The 15,258-nt window shown below is 44.0% G+C and overlaps 1 protein-coding gene across 7 annotated transcripts in view; it reads left to right on the top strand.

The window, feature by feature from the left end:
• The window catches only part of MLLT10 (MLLT10 histone lysine methyltransferase DOT1L cofactor), a 191,994-nt gene that overhangs the window by 3,647 nt on the left and 173,089 nt on the right, over positions 1-15,258 (top strand). The window contains exon 2 of one of the 7 annotated variants that reach the window (XM_073581829.1): positions 10,248-10,463. The exons of the other annotated variants lie outside the window; for them this stretch is intronic. The gene's annotated coding sequence lies outside the window, so the exon portion shown is untranslated. The remainder of the gene's footprint in view (positions 1-10,247; positions 10,464-15,258) is intronic. 7 annotated transcript variants of the gene reach the window in all.

Raw genomic sequence — 15,258 nt, 5'->3', positions numbered from 1 at the left:
AGATGTAACCTGAAAGATAAGAAAAACACGTTATATTATACTCACCGAGGTGGGCGGTCCGGTCCGGTGGGCGTTGTGGTCCGGTCCGACGCCTCCCTTCTTCATGCGATGACGTCTTCTTCTCCCATCCTGTAATGGCTGCGGCGCAAGCGCACTACTCTGCCCTGTTGAGGGCAGAGCAGAATTCTGAAAGTGCGGAGGCGCCGGACCTCTCCCGACGCCTGCGCACTGCAGGACTCTGCTCTGCCATCAACAGGGCAGAGTAGTGCGCTTGCGCCGCAGCCATTACAGGATGGGAGAAGAGGACGTCATCGCATCAAGAAGGGAGGCGCCGGTCCGGACTGCCCACCGGACCGCCCACCTCAGTGAGTATAATATAACGTGTTTTTCTTATCTTTCAGGTTACATCGGAGGCTTATCTACAGCATTATAGAATGCTGTAGATAAGCCCCCGATGTCTATGCCGGCAGCTGCAAGCCGAAAAAAAAAGGGTGACAGATTCCCTTTAAAGCTAATTTTTGTGGAAGGAAGATACCCCGTGCCTTAAGTTTACGAAGTGAGCCAGCACTCACTAGTGGATACCAGCAGTGTCAGCCGTGACCTCACCAACACTGCCAGCCCCTAACTGGTAAATGCCAGCATTGTGCGTACTCGACACTGCTACTAACCACCATGGGCACGAGCTCTCACCCGTGTAAACCCATTGGTGCCAACAGTCACACACGAATGCCACCCTTACCAACACAGCAGAGTGCCACCAGTGCCTGTCACTAGCCTTTCAGTGCTATCCACACACGGGTAGCAGCACACTCCCACTACTAGTGCCATTTACGCACCACCATCTACATGCCCAGCAGTGCCATCCCACCAGTGCTTGTTCAGCACTGCCAGTTACATTTCTAGTAGCGCCAGTCATGCATGAATGCCAATCACTCGCCTAATAGTGGCAAACCAGATGGGGTAGTGTGGCACACGTATCTGCTTCCTAGCTTGGCACATATGTGGGCATAGATGAGTTATTTGGGACTTGCTGGAATTTAGAGACTTGTAACTCGGACACAGAATTGGCATTGGTGGCAAAGCCAGGTTGTCACGTCTGCCTATGCCCAAGTAATAGGCGCCAGTGTCACGTTTCTTGTCTGTAGCTTGGAACTGTGTCGATCACACACAAATCACAGCCACATCGCTCCTCGTGGGCAGAGAACGACGGGCAGCAGCGATGATCTTCCTGTGAGACACAGCGGGACACCTTATCTCACATGTGACAGGAGGTTGGAGATAAGACCGTATACCAGGCCATAGCTAGTGAGACCTTCCCTTGATCAGACCTCTACTTCATGTTTGGATTTTTGATAGAGAAGAAAATAAAATATATTTTGTATCCAACTCTTAATACTTCACAGTTTCCTCTAATGGACATTGTACATTTTATTCTCCTGCTTTTTATTATTGGTGCAGTAGTCACTAATAGAAACAGACAGATCTAGCATTTCTCAGCTATCAGAACTGATCATTTTAGTATCCTAGACCCAATGATTATCAATGGTTGTGAAAGGGAACGTGTCAGGCCGATTTTACTTCTGAAGCTAGTGGTAAGCCTGTATACAACAATGAAAATGATACCTGTCTTGTAGCAATCTGATGTACCAACGCCGAGAAATCAACCTTGGAAGCCACATTCAAATTAGCCTTGGTGTGCACTGGGGGCGTGGCAATCCACTCGGTGCATCAACACTCCCCAATGCACTTTTAGGCAAATTTGCATGTGGCTTCAATTCTTGATTCCTCATCGTTGGCATTAGATTGCTACGAGACAAGTATAATTTTTATTGTTCTATGACCTATTCAGACACACTACTAGCATCAAGTTATAAAATTGTCCTGACTGGTTTCTCTTAGCTGTGGCATTTCGAGAAGGGAGCCCGCTATACAGCCCGGAGAAGGTGATGGCTGTACAGTGACAAACAATGGAATTATAATATGTCCAGATGTGATTGAAAATCTGCTGATTTGGGCATGAGAAATCCACATCAAATGACCTTACCAGATATGTGACTGAGATCGGTGAAAATCTCATCCAGATGCTGCAGAACTGACCTGTGCTCAGTTTCTGTTGCAGACTTTTTGTGGATTTTATCTTTCAATCCGAGTGAAATCTTCAGCAGAGGCACTGCAAATCTGCATGTTAGGCTATGTGCACACGCTGCGGATTCACCAGCGGATTTTTCCGTGCGGATCCGCAGGTAAAACTGCAGGTAAATTGACCTTCGGTTTTCCCCTGCGGTTTGACACCTGGACAATGGAATAGGTGGCAAACCGCAGCGGAATCTGCAGAAAGAATGGACATGTCCATTCTTTCTGCGGATTTAAAACCGCAGCTTTTCCGCAGTGAAAAAAAACGCAGCATATGCACAGCGGATTGTAAATCACATAGACTTACATGGTACTGTACACTGTCTGCAGAACTGCTGCAGATCCGCAGAGGCCAAATCCACTGCGGATCCGCAGCGTGTGCACATAACCTGAAACATGTGGATTCTCAGCTGGTTTGGCTGTGAAAAAAGCAGGCGGATTTTTCAGTCTCAATGGATGTCCTATTTTAAAAGCTACCGTCAATTGACTAAACCCCTTCGGTGGTGGTGGCCTATCTGTCCTGCCCAATCGTCCTGGTGCCGGTCACTACCTGGCATCTTTCCCGTAGTGGCAGCACCTCTGCACAGGTCAGTAGAGTATATCTTCATGTTATCTACAGTCATGGACGAAAGTGTTGGCACCCTTACAATAGTTCTTTAAAATGAATGCAGTTACACATGTTTATTTCCTTTTGTGTGTATTGGAACAATGCAAAAAACTGAGGGGAAAAAGCAATTTGGACATAATTTCACAAAAAATTCCCAAAATGGGCCAGACAAAATTGTCACCCTCAACTTAATATTTGGTTGCACACCCTTTGGAATAAATAACTGCAATCATTCGCTTCTTATAACAAGTTTCTTACACCTATGAACTGGCATTTTGGACCACTGTTCTTTTGCAGACTGCTCCAGGCCTTTCATATTTGAAGGGTGTCTTCTCCCAATAGCAATTTTAAGATCTCTCCACAGGTGTTCAATGGGAATTGGATCTGGACTCCATGCTTGGCACTTTAGAGCTCTCCAGGGCTTTGTTTCCATTCATTTCTGGGTGCTTCTTGAGATATGTTTGGGATCATTGCTCTGCTACAAGACCCATGACCTAGGACGCAAACCCAGCTTACTGACACTGGGCACTTTATTGTGACCCAAAATCCATTGATAATCTTCAGATTTCATGATGCCTTGCATATAGTAGACGCACCTAGTGTCAAAGGCAGCAAAACAACCCCAAAACATTTTTGAACTTCCACAATATTTGACTGAAGGCACCAGGGCTCTGACTACTCAGTTTTCCTGACTCTTGACTCCCCAGCCCTACCTCACTACTGAGCATGTACATAAAGTGCAGCACAGATTCATCTCAACTAACAGCCCACATCCTTAGGAGAAGAACAGACATTTCATAACTTTCCCAAAGTCTTATGAAAAAATTGACAGCACATCCTGCATTGAACTACTGTACCCAATTTATTACAGCGTATATTTTATACCGACCATATACTGACCATTTTATACCGACTCCAACTCCACCAAAATGGACACCAACTCTGACTCCACAGCCCTGTTAGGAATTGTGCTCTTTGTAGGCCTCATTCCGTTTTCGCTAAACAGTAGAATGATGTGCTTTACCAAAAAGCTCTTGCTTGGTCTCGTCTGTCCAGATGATAATTTCCCAAAAGGATTTTGGCTTGCATACATTTTTACAAACTGGGGTCTCCTGGGTCTCTTGCCATAGCGTTTCATTTCAATTAAATGTGGACGGATAGTTCACACTGACACTGATGCACCATGAGCCTGCAGGACAACTTGCATTTCTTTGGAACTTGATTGGGGCTGCTTATCCACCCTCTGGAAAATCCTGCGTTGCAACCTTTCATCAATTTTTATTTGCTGTCCAGTGATATTAGCTACAGTGCCATGGGTTGTAAACTTGTTGATTATGTTGTGCAAAAGAACATCAAGATCTCTGGAGATGGACTTGTAACCTTAAGATTGTTGATATTTTTCATCATTTCTCTTTCTGTCCTCTTTGCTTAGTGTGGCACACACAGATACACGATGCAAACATTGTCAACTTCTCCCCTTTTTTTATCTGGTTTCAGGTGTGATTTTCATATTGCCCACACCTGTTACTTGCCACAGGTGAGTTTGAACGAGCATCACATGTTTGAAACAAAGTTGTTAACCCACTATTTTGGAAAGGTGCCAACGATTTTTGTCTGGCCCATTCTTGTTTATTTTTTTTGTGTGAAATTTTGTCCAATTTACATTTTTTTTCTCTTTTTTTTTTGTGCTATTCCAATACACACCAAGGAAATAAACATGTGTATGACAAAACATGTGTAATTGCAGTTATTTTACTGGGAGAAATACTTAATTTTCTGGAACAATTTCAAGGGAGCCAACACTTTCGGCCATGACTGTATATCCTGCGATTGTTGTATTCAGATTTGCAGTGGGAAAACCGCTGTGAATAAAAGCAGCAGCAAAGTGGTTGAGACATTACCAAATATCCTTCACACACTGTAACAAATCTGCAGGGGAAAGTGACCTGAAGTGCAGATGTTACACTCACAGTAAGGGTACCGTTACACTTAGCGATGCACCAGCGATCCCGACAACGATATGGATCGCTGGTGCATCGCTAAGTGGTCGCTAGTGAGCTGCCACACAGGCAGATCTCACCAGCGACATCGCTGGGGTCGCTACTTACCTGTCAGATGCGGTGATCCTGACGTCCTCCTGCCCGCGTCCACGCGTCGCTCCTCGGCGCCACAGGAAGCGCCGGACGAGAAATGGTCCAGGATGTTATCGCGCGACCAGCAGCGGAGGAGCTGGTCGGAGGTAAGTATCACATAGCGATATCGCTAGCAATATCGCTGCTACGTCACAAAATCGGTGACGTTACAGCGATATTGCTAGCGATATTGCTATGTGTAACGGGGGCTTAAGACAATTCATGTTGCAGATTTTCACTGTGGATTGCAGTCTTTCCAATATATAGGGTGAAAACCTATAGATATGTGTGTGAAACCTTAGGATTGCAGCTCCTGTCTGGTCGGTCCATATTATGTAATAGTAGGCAGATCCTGCACCTCTCTGCGCAGTGGTTCAGTGCTCCGGAGCTGCATGTGCAGCCAGTCACATCTGCAAATTGATAGCCGCTTATTACTACAATGTCCTTAATCCGGCCTCTTTTGGGTTAAACTAAATGGTTGCCGAAATAATTCTTCACGAATGGATATTTATTGTAGGAAAATCCATTTTTGAAGCCGGTTATCAAGCTTTTGGTGCCGCTCCGAGAAGCGCCCTTCACTCTGGAGGTCATGGCATTGGTGGCTAGTGATCAGGCTGTGGTCCTTCGTTGGTTTTGCTTTGCGGTGTGCTGTAAATGCTGGCACTTGATGCTTTATGGCGTAGATCATGTCGGGTTTCTTGTTAGACAGTTGTTTCTTGTGGTTTAGTTGACAATCCTATAAGTACATTCATTCCTGCATTCCCGCTTCTCATCTTACCCTCTCGCGGTAAATGCTGCCACCATTATATGGCATAGTTTTTTTTAATAGTTAACATTTCACCCTTCTATTGCCTCTATGGAAACAAACTAATTGGTATTCACCTCTATGCTATAGAAGATTTAGGGGTCTGCCTTGAATATAATGGAGATATGACCATATAGGCGTGTCTTCATCATTTGTGTTTTTTATTTTTTGTCTTTGTTGCATTTGTTACTGTTTTTAGCACCAAATTCTACAAAATGCTGCCTATGCGAAGTCCAAAATGCTTTTAGTTTTTTGAGCATGTTCCATTAAAATGTCACCATTAAGTCCTAGGGTATGTTCACACTTTAGGTATTTGGTGCAGAAATTTCTACACCATTTCTGTATCTCTTGGAAGGGAAAACTCCGCTGCACTAACAAGTATTTTTTAATTGCATTTTTTTATGCAGATTTCCCCTCGCTTAATAGTATGGGTGAAATCTGTAGCAATCAACACTGAAAGAACGGACATGCTGTAGATTCTGAACCAAATCTGTAAAGGCCCGTTACACATAACGATGTCCCAGCCATCCCACCAACGATCCGACATGGAAGGGATCGCTGGGACATCGTTAGGCTGATCGCTGGTGAGCTGTCACATAGACAGCCCCAGCGATCAGGACCAGCGAGCAAGCTGGTTTCTAATGTAAACATCGTGTATCTAAGAGCCGCGCGACTCTTGGATACCCGCTATTTACATAAGAAACCAGCATCGCTGATCGCTGGTCTCTCGCTGCCACACGCAGCGATGCGTGCTGGCCAGCGGGAGACCAGCGATCAAAAAATGGCCCAGGACGATCGAGCACGATCAGCGATACCCGGTAGGGGGGATGGTCGCTGATCCCCGTCACACAGCGGTCTCGCAAATGAGCAGCGTGTGCATGAAACTTTAGGATTCTCATTCACTTAGCTGGCATCAGGAAGCCCTTCAGGTTTTGTGACAAATTTGCTCTGAAAAAACACGTGTTCACACAGCCTTAACATTCTGGCATACAAAAAAATGACTTCAGGGAAAACAACAAAATAATCTGACAGTCGAAAATAATGAATCGATTATAAGGCTATGTGCGCACGTTGCATATTTTCTTGCAGAAATTTCTGCTTCTCTTGGCAGGAAAACGCAGTGGAAAATCCGCACGTTTCTTATGCGTTTTTGTAAATCCATAGAGCTAAATAAAGATATTAAGAAAAAAAGAATTGTGATGCTATTTCCTTGTTCATCCTCTTTTTCATTCTCCATTGAAGACCATAATATCATTACATACCATGTTCAAATTTATAATGTTTACACACACAAAACAAATAAGTGAATCTCTCTCCCTATATATACCCTCATTAATAAAACGGTACATGAAGAGTTAAATAAAGACACAGACATGCACACACCAGTCTGTGTAGGAGCATTAACACAATTAACCTACATATGCTGTAACAAAACAGCAACTGTCAGAAATCTGTGTGAAACGCAATATCTGTTTATTTTTCAAAACATTTTAAAAACAAAATTGCATGGGCTCCCGCATAATTTTCATAACCAACAGAGGGAAAGCCGACGGCTGAGGGTTGATGTTATATTTCTGGGAAGGAGCCAATAGCCATACAGGTTCACAGGCTATTAATATCAGCTCATATGTTTGCTTAGCTTTTATTGGCTAGTTTACAGGGGAACCCTAGAAAAAAATTGACATGGGGTCCCCCTATAAAATCGAACCAGCAAAGGCTAGGCAAACAGCTGCGGGCTGATATTAATAGCATGGAAAGGGGCCATGTTTATTGGCACCGCCCCCCAGGCTAAAAACATAAAAAAAAATCAGCTCTCAGCTGTCAAGGAAATGGCTTATCTTATAGATGCGCCAATTCTGGAGCTTAGCCTCGCTCTTCCCACTTGCCCTTTAGCGGTGGCAAGTGGGGTTCATATTTGTTGGGTTGATGTCACCTTTCTATTGTCAGGTGACATCAAGCTCACAGGTTAGCAATGGAGAGATGTCTATAAGACTCCTATCCATTACTAATCCTATAGTTATATGGTAAATAAACACACAGCCAGAATAGTCATTTATTTGAAATAATCACACACTCCTTTATTGAATCTAAATTTACCATACTTACTGAACGCCTAATCCCCGATGCCCTCGTCTCCTGCAAACAATCAAAAAATAATAAACCAACATATAATACTATCCTGTCCAACGTAGTCCATTTAATACCGAGTGTCCCACGGCGATCTCACCTGCAGAACAGTCACATTGGGAGATGTAATCGCTCCACCCGGCCTCCGGTGATACACTGACGGGAGGTAAGCGGAGTTCATCAGATCCGGTGCGCTCACGGCACTACTGCTATGTGAGAATTTTCTCACGCAGCGGTGCCGTAAGTCAGAGCACCGAAGCTGATCAGCTGATGTACTTCGGTGAACTCTCACAGCAGCTCAGTGATACACTGACAGGAGGTAATCGCTCCCGCAGTGTATCGCCGGCGGCCGGGTATCATCGACATGGGACACTCGGTATTAAATGGATAACGGGGGCATCAGGGATTAGGTGTTCGGTCAGTATGTATATTGTGTGTGATTTATGTCAATGTTTTGATGATGATTTTTTTTTTTTTTTTTTTTTTTTTTTTTTACAATTGAACTCAGTCGCCGGATGATGGGACTATTCTCTCATCATCGGCTCATGCTGTCTCTGTTGTGACAGCAGACATAGCCGGATGGGAGAAGTAGTCCCATCAGATGATGCCTAAGTACAATCACGAAGGGCTGTTTGTCCCATTGGAACACGCGCACACATTTCCTCCTTCTGACTTCATTTCCTTTGACAATTCTGCAGCGTTTTTGGCAGCAAGCATGCAGCAAATACGCAAACCTTTTTATACATGCGTTTTTGCTGCAGATTTTACTGACTCAATTGAAGTCAGTGAGTCAAAAACGCTGGAGAAACGCAAAAAGAATTGACTTGCTGCAGAAAATAAAACGCTGCAAATACGGATGGAACTTTACGAATCTTGTGCGCAAAACTTCAGGATTGTCATTGCATTACCTTGCTTTAGTATTCCATTGCGTTTTTGGAGCATTTCCGCTTGTAGAAAGCGCATCTAGCGCACATAGCCTAAACATCTGGATTGCAGAAAACAAAATGACAAAGAAAAAAAAACACATGAACCAGTAGAAAATTTCAAAATAGACACAACTTAAACAAAGCATTTGGCAAAATAAACTAAATAAAACCCAAAAAATTAAAACCCAGAAAAAGTATTACTAGACAAAAACAGTAAGAAAAATTAGATAAAAAATAGGCACAAGGGCAATAATGAATCGGGGCCCAGAGTCTTTGCATATTGTCTGGCTTAATCCAACGACCAGAGGGCCCCACACCTACTTGAAACTACTTTTTTTTTTTTTTAAATTTAATAACATGCCAGGCACCTTGTGTGTTTGGATGACTCCCAACCGGGAAGGAGAGAATGGAATTTAGTCACCTGATCCTTTGACTCTCCATGGAGATAAACTGTCCCCAAGGGATTTCTGGCGGAGGCTTGCTCCCCTTTCCCAATTCAGAACACAAGCATGCTCTTCTGAACCAAGCATACATGTGTATGAGGTAGAAGGGAAAGATGGCTGTTGATTAGCAAACGTCCATCCTACGACTGCCTGGTGTTGTGTGGCCAGCTTTGGTTTGCCATGTTGGTGGAAGAAGTGATGTAGGCCTCAATTGAAATCAACCAAAAAATAAAAAGTGAAGTGCTGGTTGTATTTTTAGGCACATCTTGGCTTCTAAGGTCCTTGAATTTGTCCACCAAAAAGTGTTCCTTGCACGTAAGAGGATCCATAATGGGTCCCAAATGATCCTTTTTTTTTTTTTTTTTTTTTTTCTTAACCGGTGTGCTTCTCTGTTAATCACTGTGGCATAGCTGGGCAAAGTCGTCTTGTCCGGCCACCAAACTTGAATTGATCCCATCTTCTTTCACATCCCAAGACAATCCTTTTTAGGGCAGATGCACAAGTATTTGGTGCACGTTTTTCCAGTAAGTTTGCTGGTGGACAGTCTTTAGCACAATATATTAGCTATATTAATGAGCTCATCTAATGGCCACATGCGTACGAATATTGCTCTCGTTGGTTTGTAGGAGTTTTGGGAAGAGCCGCTGCCCCTCTCTCTGCTGACTGGGACCACCAATCTCACATGGTGAAGCTTTTTCTAACATTTAAATGGGGCTTTCCAAGAGCATTGCAAGTCTGAAAAGCATTGGTGGTCCATACAAATTTGACAGAGCGGGTGGTACTGATTCAGTGTGACTGACAGCTGCTCTTTAGGGTCCGGCTTGGGTGTTATTTCTGCACTTTTGACCCCACATTAAGTTGTGATGCTGGAAGTCAGATGTCCCTGTCCCCCCCTGTACTCTGCAAATTCAGTCTAGCAGCGATGAGATCTATCACCATCAATGTAATATGCATGGGCAACCAACGTAACTTTCCATTTGTCAGTCTTCCTAAAAATTCCCCGTGCCTCATGCATTGTGCATGGCTTTGTCCACATTGCACCAGCTGATTGCTCATTTTCTCTTTATGTTCCAGTTCAGAAGAGAAGTGTGATTGCCTCTGATATGGCACCCTAGAAGTCGGCTTCCTTGGCTCGTGGTCGCTCTGATCTCCCGTCAGCAGTGTATTTAAATTGTCTGCTTTTCTTGGTGGAGGCTTAGAACTGGCAGACGGCAGGATGGAGGCGCGCTGCTCATGTAGCACAGGCATTAACATTCCCTACAGACGTCATCACCCTCCAGATTGTTAATGGTAACCTCTGTCCTGTTTACATATGTATGAATCGCATTATAATACAGGGAGCTGGGCTTTAAAGGCCAGGGCTATTGAATAAATGAGGCCCTGAGGAATGTCAGCTGCCTCTGCTTTATCTTCTTTGGCTTCTATTCCTGATTGTTAGTGTCACTTTTTGTTTGCATTTTGCTTGTCATTCCTGTGGAACAGGTGATCTGCCTTCCTGTACTAGATCACATTAGAGCCAAGGCCATTCTTTCTGGGTGTATTAAGTCTCTTATTTAAAGGCCTACACCACCAAAAAAAAAACCTGTACAAAATCGCTGGCTAAGCGGCGTCAAGTGTAGCTGTCAGCCACTTATGTATGATCGTGCATGCTTAGCCGGTTTGGATAGACATGTGCTTTTTTTTTTTTTTTTTTTTTTTTGTAGGTTCTTTGGTGAAATCTCACGAGTTAACAAGCTGATAATTAAAGGTTTTGGGATAATTTCTTTACAGGTTTTTATTGCTCGGTTTTAAGATAAACAAACAAAAAAATTAGACCAGCGTCTAAATTCTCACCTAACTTTTCCCCTTCTCTGAACATTATCTGACCATAGGTGTTAATTGATTGTAGGCAGAGCAGTAATATTGTATGTTCATAACGGTTCAGTAATACTTGTGGTAAGGATAATATTGACTCTGCCATGTACCGTAAATGCCACTTAGGGGTACTTCACACTAAGCGAGATCGCTAGCAAGATCGCTGATGAGTCACCGATTTTGTGACGCACCAGTGATCTCGCTGTGACACGTATCAGCGACCGGCCCGCCCGCCCCACCAGGTATCGCTGATTGTGCAGTAGTTTCCCGAGCCATTTTTTGATCGCTGGTCTCACGCTGGCCAGCGCGCATCGCTGCGTGTGGCTGTGGGAGACCATCGATCAGCGAGCTCCCAGCGCTGTAAGCAGACGCTGGGAGCTGGTATCCAAGGTAAACAGCGGGTAACTAAGCACGTGCGTCGCTTAGTTACCCGCTGTGTACCCTGGATACCAGTGTGCTCGCGCTGGGAGCTTGGTATCCAAGGTAAACAGAGGGTAACTAAGCGCCGCACTCGCGACGTCACTGGTCCTGATCGCTGGTGAGATCTGCCTGTTTGACAGCTCACCAGCAATCATGTAGCGACACACCGGCAATCCTGACCAGGTCATATCGTTGTCGGGATCGCTGGTGTGTCACTTAGTGTAATGGGACAAGTGCCGGGAAGCTCATGAGCTTTTCTCCCGTCTTAAAAGGCGTTTTCTCTTTTCATATCTTTTCATTATTTGGGAGCAAGGCTGGCAGCGCTAATAAGAAAACCAGCAGTGCTTACCTGCTAAGCCGACGCTGCTATTCCACTGCTCCCCGCCACTCTTTGTATACAGGGCTGCAGCAAGTAGTTATAAAAACAGACCTGACCTGTCCTCTCTAAGATGACCGGACTCCATGAATGCTCGCCTCTGACTAAATATGTATATATTCTGTATTAGGAAAGGGGAATCTTCTCTTCTGACCTCTGTAAAAGTGTTAACATAAAATTAGAGATGTGTGTTAAAATTTTGGGCTCATTCGAGCTTCTCTTTCCAAGCTGCTTGCCACCTGACCTGTCTGTGCCTAGTCATCGAGCTGAAGCTCGGCCATTATTTGGGAACTGAGGGTTGTTTTATCACCTAGAAGCTCACCTCTAAAGGGCCTGTCACACTAAGCGATATCGCTAGCAATATCGCTATAACGTCACTGGTTTTTGTGACGTTATAGCGATATTGCTAGCGATATCGCTATGTGTGATACTTGCCTCCGACCGCTCCCCCCGCAGGTTATCGCTGATCGCGCAAAAACGTCCTGGACTGCTTCTCGTCGTCAGCTTCCTGCTGTGGAGTCGAGCGACGCGTGGACGCGGGCGGGAGGACGTCAGGATCGCCGCGTCTGACAGGTAAGTAGCGACCCCTGCGATGTCGCTGGTGAGATCTGCCTGTGTGGCAGCTTACTAGCGATGGGATCGCTGGTGCATCGCTAAGTGTGACAGTACCTTTAATCACCTCTACAATATACCCAGCAGGAGACATGTAAGGTATAGTGTATACAGCTCCTCTGTTGACTTGCATATTTCCTTGGTTACAGTCTAAAGGCCCTTTTACATTTAGCGATGCACCAGCGATCCAACCAGCGATCCGACCCGGTCAGGATCGCTGGTGCATCGCTAAATGATCGCTAGTGAGCTTTCATACAGAAAGATCTCACAGCGATGCAGCAGCGACGCAGCGCACGATACTTACCATTCACACACAGCGATCCTGCGTCCTCCCGCCCGCGTCCAGCGTCGCTCGTCGTCACAGCAGGAAGTCTCAGCAGGAAGCGCCCGACGAGAAATGGAGCCGGACATTCTCGCGCGATCAGCGATGGACAGCGGGGGAGCCGGTCGCTGGTAAGTATCACACATAGCGATATCGCTAGCAATATCGCTATAACGTCACAAAACCAGTGACGTTTTAGCGATATTGCTAGCGATATCGCTTAGTGTAAAACCCCCTTAAGAACTGTGTGTGTGTGTGGTCTGGGTCTGACGTGATCGGCTTATTTGGTGGATTTTTGCTGTGATTGGCTCTTGTGGAGACGAGGGGAGCATTGAGTCTTCGATTTACCCCTGTCTACTAGAGGAGAATTGAGCCGACCTGTCACTAAGGCGACCGCAGCGCTCAGTTGAACCCTTTTGCTTCAGTGATCAGTGGGGGAGTTTTTCCAACTGGCAGTTACTCTTATAGGGTAAGTTCACACTAGGCGTTTTTTCAGTGGTTTTTTTTGCATCAAAACCTCATCTCTTGGCAGGGAACAAGCTGTAGAAAAAAACATTTACCTTTGCTTTTCCTGCGTTTTTCTGCTGCGCTTTTGGTATGCTCTATTTGTGTCTCTTGTGCATGCTGATAAAGTTTAGTGTTGAAAAAAAAAATAGTCCTATTCTAAAGAATCAGGTTTTGGCCCAAAAAACGCAGTAAAACCCGATGCCTGCGTTTTTGGTGCATTTTTTCAGTGTTTTTTTTCACTAACCATTCATTTCAATGGGTAAAAAGCGCTGTAAAAATGCTGAAAGAAGTGACATGCCTTATTGCGCACAAAAAAACAATGCCAAGCACAAAATCCTGATTACAAAAAACCAAGATGTGTGCATGAGATTTCTGAAATCTGAGATTTTGCTGGTACCGTAAAACGCAGCTGCAAATTTGCATAAAAAACACGTAAAAACGCCTAGTGTGAACTTAGCCTAAAGATAAGAACATCTTCGGTGCAAACACATTTTTTAATACTTATTTTATTTTGCCTAAATGCATGCAACAGCAAACTGCCTTTTCCACCGCAAAAAAAATGTATACTGTGCAGCTTTTTTCTTTGATTTTTGACCTTTGCCCAATGTATGCCACTGCTTTGCTATACGGTGGCGTGTGTTGGAAGCTTACATGTACAGTAATCATCTATCTTAAAGGAATCAAGAAAGTCTTGATTTCAAATTAATGAAAAAACTGATACTCTAACACTGTGTTCACATGTAGCTTGTATAAAAGTGTTTTTTTTCTTCCCGTCTGCAGCATTTCTTTGCCTATAAGGGCAGCGCAATGGCTCAGTGGTTAGCACTGTTGCTTTTCACGACTGGGGTCCTGGGTTCAAATCCCACCAAGGAAAGCATCTGCAATGTGTCTATGTTTTCTCCGTGTTTGTGTGGGTTTCCTCCGGGTTCTCTGGTTTCCTCCCACCCTCCAGAGACCTACTGATAGGGAATCTAGATTGTGAGCCCCAATGGGGACAATGAAGACAAGATCTGTAAAGCGTTGCAGAATATGATGGGATACATTTGCATAGAAAATCTGCTGCGTTGAACTGTGCGTTTTTGGTGACCTTTATTTTCCTCTATGGAAAAATGCACGTTACAAAATAAACCTAAAGAAAAACGTGTTTTTTTTTTTTTTTTTTTTTTTTGTGCAGAATCCACTTTTCTGTACTATTAAAAACACTACTTCAAATGGCCACAAAAATGCATAAATTAAGGTGGAAAAAGAATAATCAGAGGAAATCTTTATTATGTAGTTGGGTCAGAAACCTGCGGGAGAATGCTGCATTCACAGTACGTGTGAACACTTCCTTACAGCAGCAATCAATGCTTTAACAAGTGGACCCAGCTGCGATTACCGTAGTTATTTTAGCCGTAAAAAGCAAAAGTTATTTTAGTCTAACTTTTTTTTTTTTTTCCCTCCTGCTAAAAAAAATAAATCTGCAACTGGTTTTATTTTTTTTTTTAAAGTTCACAAGTCCAGTAATCACCTGTTGGCGCGGATCCATCAGTAATCTAGTAAGCAAAGAAAACGGATCCTTATCAAATGGGAGAAAAAAGAATGGCTCGTTAGCGGATCTGTTTTCTATAGACTTCAAAGTCAAAAAGACAAACAAGCAAAAAAAAAAAAAAAAAATGGATCCCGTTGAGATCCAATTTGTTCAAACGGACAAAGTTTTTTTTGCACAACTTTTTTTTTTTTTTTTGAACGGATTGCTGCTGGATCCGTTCTAAGTCCTAACAGATGATTATTGACATGTGAACATAGCCTTACATTTGACGTCTATGGAAAACGGATCCAATAAATAGCCAGCTGTTTGAAAGGATCCGTTTTTTTTTTTTTTTGTTTTTTTTTTTCTCCTTACTGGATCCGTTTAGTGCGGATGATCACCGGACATGAGAACTTATCTGTGTATTGTGCTTATTTCAGGTGTACATGGCAGGGCCGGACAGGAGCCGAGGGGGCCATCCTAG

The sequence above is a fragment of the Dendrobates tinctorius genome, unplaced genomic scaffold (assembly GCF_039654945.1).
Source record: "Dendrobates tinctorius isolate UK_male_01 unplaced genomic scaffold, ASM3965494v1 ptg000070l, whole genome shotgun sequence".
NCBI lineage: Eukaryota > Metazoa > Chordata > Amphibia > Anura > Dendrobatidae > Dendrobates > Dendrobates tinctorius.
Note: the sequence above shows the minus strand (reverse complement) of the source record. Positions and strands in the feature narration are given on the sequence as shown.